Genomic DNA, 8826 nt, shown 5'->3' with positions numbered 1-8826 from the left:
GCAGAAGGTCAGGGTCGGGGTCAAGCAAAATTTCCCTCGGTCATGGAATCGCTGATAACTTCTCTCGCAGCCTCCGCACCTCGTCACAGCGCCACCTACAGGCAGCAGATTTGACGAAGCTGCCACAGAAAATTTTGTTAAATTTGGGAAAGGCCTTTGAAACCCGGAAAATTTTAGTTCCCTCTTCCTGCTCCCCTCGCCACCCTCAGCTCTCCACTAGGCTCCAAATCCCCGTGTCTTCTCCATCAGACTCCAAGACAAACTGGAGCATCAGTCTTTCCAAGATTCTTCCCCCGGGACTGGATTCCCTCGCAGCCCCCAGGGGCCGCTTAGGGCCGCCGACTGTGAGCTGTCCCCAAGCTAGGGCGGGAAAGCCAGAGGCTTCAAAGAGGCTCCGAGCCAGAGAGGGAGGTAATAGGCCCACCCTTCTTCAGCTCATCCTACCATTTGCGGAGTCCACACATGCCAAGCAGTCCCATAAATTATCCAATCTTCGCAATAATCTTGCAAAGGAGATACTATGTTCCTGTTTCACAGCAGAGAAAGCAGGGTCTTAGATTAAATAAAAGCACGTAAAACGCTTAGATTAAACGGTAATTACGTGGACAGAGGTGCGTCCGAATGCAACTATGCTCCCAATGCGGTTGCTCGTCCCATTTCCCTGTGTTGCAGGAACGGCTCACGCGTACCACAAAAGTCTCTGCACCCCAAGTGGACGCCCTCACCTCCATCTCGCCTCCGTGCCTTAGAGACGAGAAGGCCCTGAGAGCCTGCGGCGAAGAAAGTCTGGCACCCTAGACCTCCTCACTCGGCCGGTTCGGGCCTTGGCCTGTCTCGGCTGCTGGTGCTCAGCCCTGTCGCGCCCCCCAACCCTGGCTTGGGTTATCCCAGGACATACAGGCGGTCGGCAGCTGCCCTGGAGGTTCCGCGGCCCAGGTGCAGCAAGAGCCAAGCGGCGAGGGCCGGGAAGAATCGGGATGCTCTGCTTTTCCCTGGGATTTATTCTTCCACTGCCTGGACCTGCCCATCGGGCTCACCGTGAGCTCTCAGCAAACCATCTGGCACAAGGAGAAACCCAAGTTTGTCTGGGGATTGATTCTGCTGTGTGACTGTGTGTGTTTCTTTTTAAGACCACTATAGTAGGAACAAACCCGGAGGAGCCGAAATGCAATAAAATTAGAACCCTTAATTAGCCCAGCCAGCCGGGCCCAAGTCACTCCGAAGTGCACGACGCGCTTCCTTCCCGGAGTCCCGGCTGTAGTTGCATTTTTCTTCCTCTTCGGTGTATCTCGGAATCCGGCTCCGATCTTTTCGTTATCCTTAACACAGGGGAGAAATGAATTATTTCATTAAAAAAATCTTAACGATAAAGGAATTTCAGCGCCCCGGGGGAGAGGTGGTAACCAAGAGAAGACGAAAAAGCTGCGAGGTTGTTAGGGGCAGGGCTCCATCTTACTGGGAAAACGCGCTCTACCTGCGGCCCGCGCGGAATTCACTCTGTAGTTGTTTTCTTGGTGTGTGCTGGGGTGCAGGACGCCGCCGGTCAGGCCCTAGAACCTGGACTGGGAAATTCCAATTCGGTGTTTTTAAGTTTAGGATTAAACTGCGATCTGGAGCAGGATCTCTCCGCCCTCGTCTTGGCCGGGGTTATCAGAACTCTGGGAGCCAGGAGGAGCCTGCAGGCATCCTCCAGGCGATGGCCCGATATTCCAGTCCCCCCTAGAGCGCGACGCCGAGGTCCTAAGCCTCGGGTCTTCTTTCAGTCTAGCTTAGGTCCCCCCGGGGGCTGGGCAGGCTCGGGTAGGCCTTTCTGCCCGTAGGCAGTCGACCCGAGGGTCCCACTTGCTTCAACCAAGGAGCGATCCCTCTCCTCGCTCCTACCTACGCAGCGTCCTGCCTGTCTAAAAACTCTACCACCATGGCGATGGGTGAAAGAGCCTCTCAGTTCCCCCGCCCCAGCTGCGGCATTCGAGACGAGCTGTGTGCCGACCGAGCCGGTGGGAGCACGGAGTATAACCGCCAGTCGGCGAACAGTTCGGGAGCAGTTCTGGGGAAATTGCCGAAGGATCCAACAATGTGGTTTGCTAAAGAAGAGAGATGTAAAAATGAAAAAAATATATATAACCTCTCAAAAACATGTAAACTCTTCTAAGCCAAGAGAGATAAAAACACGCACAGCCTTGAAGAGTAAACGAATTTCACCACCAGGTACAACCTGGGTGGTTGTTGTCATTGTTGTGTGTGTGTGTTTTAAATGATGAGAGCAAAGGAAAAAAATTGCTGCCTTCATTTTTTTCATTCAAATGAAACATTTTGACATTAATACGAATTAGTCCAAAATTCTCTCCTGGAAACCCCAAGCAAGTGCTTTTGAGTTCCTTCAGTCCATGTATGTCCTTTGCACAGACATGAAAAAATAATTGTAAAAGGTTTGACTATGTCGTAAAGGAGTTTGCACATTTAAAAGCTGTTCAGCATTGAAAAACGTGTACAAAGACGTTTAGGTGCATATCTTAATCACTTTGGTGGTGCATTTAATAAAACTCACAGTTTTGGTACAGCATTTAATAAAAACCATTAAATTTAAGGATGGACGTAGTAGAAACAAGAGAAAGAAATTTCCTGAGAGGGGAATTAAGGAAAATAAAGAAAGGTTTTCAAATAATAACAGCCTTTGTGTTTTATCCCAATCCCTACAGTTCTGTGTTGTTACGTTCTTACACATGAAAGCATTACGACTTGGGTTCTGTTGCTGCACCGTCTCCAGCCTGCAGGTTTAAGAGTTGCAGGAGCGAGAGGGAAGATTGCAACTCCAGAGATTAGCACCAGAAATTCTGGGTCAGTGTGCTTTGTATAAAGCCTTAACTTCAGTGAGGCTGCAGTTCTTGATAGACTCCTAAGATAGACGATTGGAGGGAAGAAGGTTGGTTCAGCTTCCTGTAGTATCACCATGCCAGCCCAAGACAGTAGCTGACCAATAAGTCACTACTTCTTAGAAAGATAGAAAGCTGAGGTCATGGCCATGGGGGACCATTAAAAAGCCCCCCTAGCACTTTCTTGCAGGACCAGAGGTGTGAATCTGATGTTCTGGCAAGCTGGCAGCACAAACTCCTTAGCAGTTTTTATTACCTGTGCGATTCCTATCTAATTCCTTTGGGATTTCTGTTCTGCCCAGCCACATGGTTCCGTTCTTGGAGACGCGCCTTTCAGTAGGGGGAGAAATAATGATCCCATTACTCAATGTAAAAAACCTTCAGTAACGCCAGTTTAGGGCTAAAAATTTAAACCTCTGAAATTCAGGAAATAGAAATGTTCAATTCTTTTAGTCAAGTTAAATCACCCTCCTGCACGAGCTGTATAATGCATAGAACATTTACAAGCCTCTCCAGCAAGGCCATTCCAGCAACCAGGCGCTGCCTCTGCTGTGTTTAAAGGCAGAATGCTGTATTACCACTTGACTGGGCAGATTTTCCATTTGCAGTTTGAATGTTTCATGCCAGTGGATTTCAGTAGTTGCTTGCTAGGTGAAAGTACTGTATTTCATGTAGTGGTGAATGGGGCTAAAGCTTAGGGAAAGCCAATTAATTTATAGATAACAAAAAGGCAACTCAAAACAAGATAGAGCCATGCCATAAATGTTTACGTACGTCCTGGATCTTCCAGGTATTAAATTCAGAGAGTTTTATTACTTAAAACTATGCTCCAACTCACGTAAAATGAAGCCCTCAAATAGTAGCTGCTGTGAGTAGGTGTATTTTCCTGATCACTTCCCCAATTTTTTATTTGTAAAATACTTGTATACACCCATAGATTTCCCAAGAGGAGAACATGTAGTATAAAGACTTGTTTTTGAAGTTCTGTGTTGGAATATCAGGCATTGCTAGGTAGTCCTATGAACTACAACTTCCAGAAAGCATCTCCCCAACCTCCTCTTTTAATTTAAGGGAGGCCAAAAAGTATGCATGAGTTTTCCTTTTGGAATCAAACTTGTCTATCATCTTTTAGCTGCTAAACAAAATCACCTTAAGACTTTGTTTCTCAAGAGTTCCTTATGTCAAATGGGCCAAAAAAAAAAAAAAGATAAACAGAAGACAGAGGGTTAACCTTGTAAAGTTGTGTGTAAGATGAGCCATGGCTCGTGGCCACACATGCACATGCTCTGTGTGTTTCATCACGGAACTAAGGCACATGAGGGGTTTGGAGGGATAAAAGTATTAGGTGCATAGAAGGTATTATTATTCCTATTAGAGCAAATTAGTCTCATGGAGGAAAACATACCCTTGGGGTAAAACATACATTGACTTCTATAGAAAGAATGAATAACATACACTTGGATGATGCTACATAAAAGCTGCATTTTTCCCCTCTCTCTCTTAAGGGAAAGTTTCTGTATCAATAAAAATGATGAGGGTAAAGCTATGCAGTCTGTACGTGTCACCAGAACTCAGGCGCAGTTTGGGATTTCCCAGCACTATCACCCAGCTGTCCAAAACATCTTCAAACAAACGTATTTGTAAGGCCCCCAAAGACACACTCCTCATCATATAATTAAGCCTTAATAAATCAGATCACTCTGAAAAGCAAGTGTGGGTGAAATTTGAAGGAGCACATAGTGTCTTGTGAACATTATCTGATGACCTGCATGTCTCTGAACCATGCAGAGTATAAGAAAAGGAAGTATGTGTGTGGTTTGTGCTGTCCTTTTTACAAATTTTGACCTGAAGACCTTTTTTTTTTTTTTTGCATCCATTTATTTATTTATTTTCATTCTTACTTCAGAATATATATATAGGGAGGAGCTCAGAAATGTGAATCCAAGTGGATGCTTCCCTGGTAACCAAGCTTTCTTGGTAAATACAGTGCTTAAATACAGCTGACTGGAGATCATTCATGATCTATGAATATGAAGTAGTGAAAATCAATATGGAGAGTCTAAATTGCCTTTTTAGATGGTGGGAAAAAAAAGATGGTGAAGAATAGTTAATTTGAGAAGGAGGGTAAAGAAGGAAGGAGAAAATCTTTTTGTCACTGATCTTATTTTAAAAAGGAGTCTCTTTTCTCCTTTTTGTCACCCCCTCCAGGCATCTGGGAAAAGCAAACTGAACGCTGAGATTAATAGCAGAAAGATACAAACATTAGAAGTTAAATTCACTACTGTTGTTGCTACAACTCATATTGCCTATAGATTTGTCTGTGTGTATGTGTATGTAAATTTAATTAACTTATTTATACGAACATTTCACCAACTTAACTCTGAAGTTAACCTGCTATGTGAGGTTTTCAGAAATGTCCCAGGTGCAAAGGAATGAATTTAGATCCCTTATTTGCTTCTTGTATCTTGTAAAGATACTGATTCAGCCTCTTGGCTGCTTGGTAGATTCACAGGTCTTTTTTTCCCCTGCCCTTGCTGGAAGTCAGTGCTAACTCGGGGAAGCACAGCATCTTTCTTTTGATGCACGCCATTACTTGTATCTAAGAACCCAGGAGTATGAAATCACTATGAAATGGGTAACTGTACCCACCAACTAGGGGAAAGTTTGGACAGCTAAAGAGTTTGCTTTTTAATTAGCACCTTATTCTATACTTCTCTTTTTCCTTATCTCCATCTCCACATCACCTTTCTCTGAGATAGTACCTTTCCGTCTTAAACACACACACACACGCACACCCCTATATACTCCCTAAAAGAAAGCAACACTTTACATAAGATTTTGATTTTTAAAAAATGTTCTTCTCTAGTTAAAATTCCATGAAATCCTGGAAATATTTTAAGGCACACCAGGAAACTAAGCATAACATTATCAAGATGAGTTCCAGTGAGGTCATAAACCAGTTAGCTTTCTTCATATTAGATTCCTAAACCACCATAAATGCGTACATGCTTGGCTCTGTCTTGAAGCTTATATTTTAAACAATCCATGAAAAGTATACCCAGACTTTTACATGTTTCGGAGAAATTAGCATGTGGCTAACAGAAGGTCAACCTTTGCTATCTGTACCTGCTTGCAAATCTCTCTCCTAAACGTAGGAGATTGACTTTAGTTACGCGGCATTAAGGAAACATGACCAACAGCCAATCAAAAGTGGAGCTTGGGAGACTAGAAGCTACTAAAGCTATCAGGGTTCCGTGACAGATTCCTTCTCTGATGGAGGGAAGTTTAAGTCCACACATACAGTTGTACCAGAAACACTTTTTTCTACAGAGCATGGGCTTGCTTATCTCCCGGAGCTCTCTTGCAACATTAATACAGTTCCTTTCTGCAATTTAATTCCAAATGCCTGTCTCTATTAGGGCATCTGCCATCTTTTAAACTCATTGTGTGTGTGTGTGTATGTAGAGGGGGATTGAGTATTCATCTGACCTTTCAATAGCTCTAAATACCCAATGTGTATTTCAAACATGTCGCTCTTCAGGTTACTTGCCAAGTAATGTGTGGCCATTGGCTTCTCAGACTTCTTATGCATAGTTCAGGAAGCAAATGCTTTAAAACAACTGTTAAAGGTGTCACCGATCTTCCAAGAAAGAACAACTCTCCATCCAAATTTGAACCCAGATATGTGCTTAAAATGGATGACTGGACCAAAAACATAGCTATTCTTGTCTTTTCTGCAATAATATTTACAGAAAAGGACAGAATGTGAATTTCACTGCTTTATTTGCAGGGATGAAGGTCAGCTTGCCAAGGTGCAGATCTTAGGTCTTCAATAATGGGCTGCTGTGTTTAACCTCCTTAACTTCTCTTTCCCACTTATAGGAAGGAACAAAATAAAATGTTTTGTGGAAGTTTATATTGAAATGAGGTCAGGTAAACTAATGACTGCTTGGTATTTTATGACAAGTTTTATAACCTTGGAGTTGCCATAACTTTCAAACGATCATCAATAAACTTTTATTGCAAAAGGGTCGCCATGTGTCTGAATGCTTTTGCACATAGTAAAGGCCTGCTGCCCCATTGGCTTAGCTCATCAGTCCCTTTTCACCCCAGCCATAAAGCCCTCCTCTTTTTATTGAAGGCTGAAAAGTCCTCAGGTCTGTTCTCCTCCATCAGGTTGGCAATTTGAGGAATAGGTGGACATTATTTATTTGTGATTTAATCGTTGTATACGACCAAAGTTGCAAGACTGTGTAATACGAGATCTAAAATTAGATTTTAAATTAGCCCTTTTAATAAAATAAAGGACTGTCTTTTGGGGTGTGTGTGTGACAATAGTTTACTCCAAAAACACGTGTTAAATGCTAGAGAAAAATGTATCTGTAAACCCCCGAGGGCTACCATTAAATAATTAGACTCTTAGGGACGGGTAATGGTCTCAAAGACAAAACAATAACAAGCTATTAAGACTCTTCCGAGCCTACCAGAGATCCTTAACTGTTTAGGAGGCCTCGCATACATCCTACCCTGAACTCTAGTAGGAGGGGGAGAGGGTTGGACGCCGGCTCTAGCTTGGAAATTACCCGCTTTCAGGGTCTCTTGCCCTCTGGTTTCTCGGATTGCCACCTAATGCGTTCCCAGAAACGCTCCCCACAGCGGTGCCAAGAACTGCATGCATCCAATTCATAGAGACAGGTCATATTCAGCTTCAAGTCTGCGTAGGCTAGCTGTTCTTTGTTGTTTGCTGCAGAACACTACGTACGTAGAAAAGCAGCAGAAACTTTCAATGTCCTGCGATTTGGACAAACGGAACTGGAAGGAAAGATTGTGTAGAAATGAGCCAAAAAAAAAAAAAAAAAAACAAATCAAACCCTTGCCGTGGAGTCGATTGGGACTCATAGTGACCCTTAGGACAGAGTAGACCTGTCCCATAGGGTTTCCGAGGAGCGGGTGGTGGATTCAAACCGCCGACCTTTGGGTTAGCAGCCGAGCTCTTAACCACAGCTCCTCTCCTTTAGGCGAGTGTTAACCCCAGGGAGAGTGGGGGGTAGTACTGTCACAGTGGCGGAGGGGATGGAGAGGGAGGGCGACAATTGGAAAACAGGCCGCGCTCACCTGTCCAATCTCCGGACCTGAACGCGAAAGCCTGCTCAGAAGTCCGGCAAACCCCTAGGTGGAGAGGGCCTAGGTTCCATCATCAACCATCCCCAATTTGCATGGCTGTTCTCTAGGTAGGGGCAGTTGAATACTGCTCTCTCCCAGGTCTCCGGAAATTCTCCACAAGGGCCCTGAACCTGGTGCGGCCCAGGCTCCGCGTCCGCCGTTCTCAGCCTTGCGGTGCCTCCCAGCTCAGTGTGACGGTGCCCGCGCGTTCCCTCCGCGCGAACCTAGGCTTCCAGCGCCCCGGATCAGGGATCCAGGCGCTGACCCGGATCTGCGAGCTAGTTGTAATGTTCCTCCCAGGGCAACGCGCAAGGGTCGCCGAGTTTGCAGCAAGCGGAACACCCCGCAGACCCTCCAGGGCTTACGAACTGCCTACTCCGGATCCCTGAGGACCTCGGACCTGACAGACTCTTTATGGTGTTTGGTGGCCTCAGGAGCGAGCTTGAGGGTCCCCACCGCGGAGGGGATGTCGTGGGGCGTTGGCTTTCTTCCCCTTTCAGCTCACCCCTCATCTCCTACCAGTCACCTGCCGAGTCCCTGCCCTGGGAGCTCCCACTGAGGCACCAAAAGCAGTCACGGCCTGAGAAACGGCGCCTGGGTTACCACTGGGGGCCGCGTGGTGGAGTCCCGCGCAGGCACCCGAACCTCTGCACACCTCAATGGGCCCGGGAAGCAGCGCTGCTGGGGCCTCAGGCGCGCTCGGGGAGAAAGCCAGTTCGCTCCACCTGGTGTCTGCGCTGCAAGAGCTGAGCTTAGAAAAGGCGGGCAGCCGCAGCGCAGTAACGGGCTG

The sequence above is a fragment of the Elephas maximus genome, chromosome 10, assembly GCF_024166365.1.
Source record: "Elephas maximus indicus isolate mEleMax1 chromosome 10, mEleMax1 primary haplotype, whole genome shotgun sequence".
In the NCBI taxonomy this organism is placed as follows: Eukaryota; Metazoa; Chordata; class Mammalia; order Proboscidea; family Elephantidae; genus Elephas; species Elephas maximus.
The sequence above is the reverse complement of the archived record's forward strand: the minus strand, read 5'-3'. Positions refer to the sequence as shown.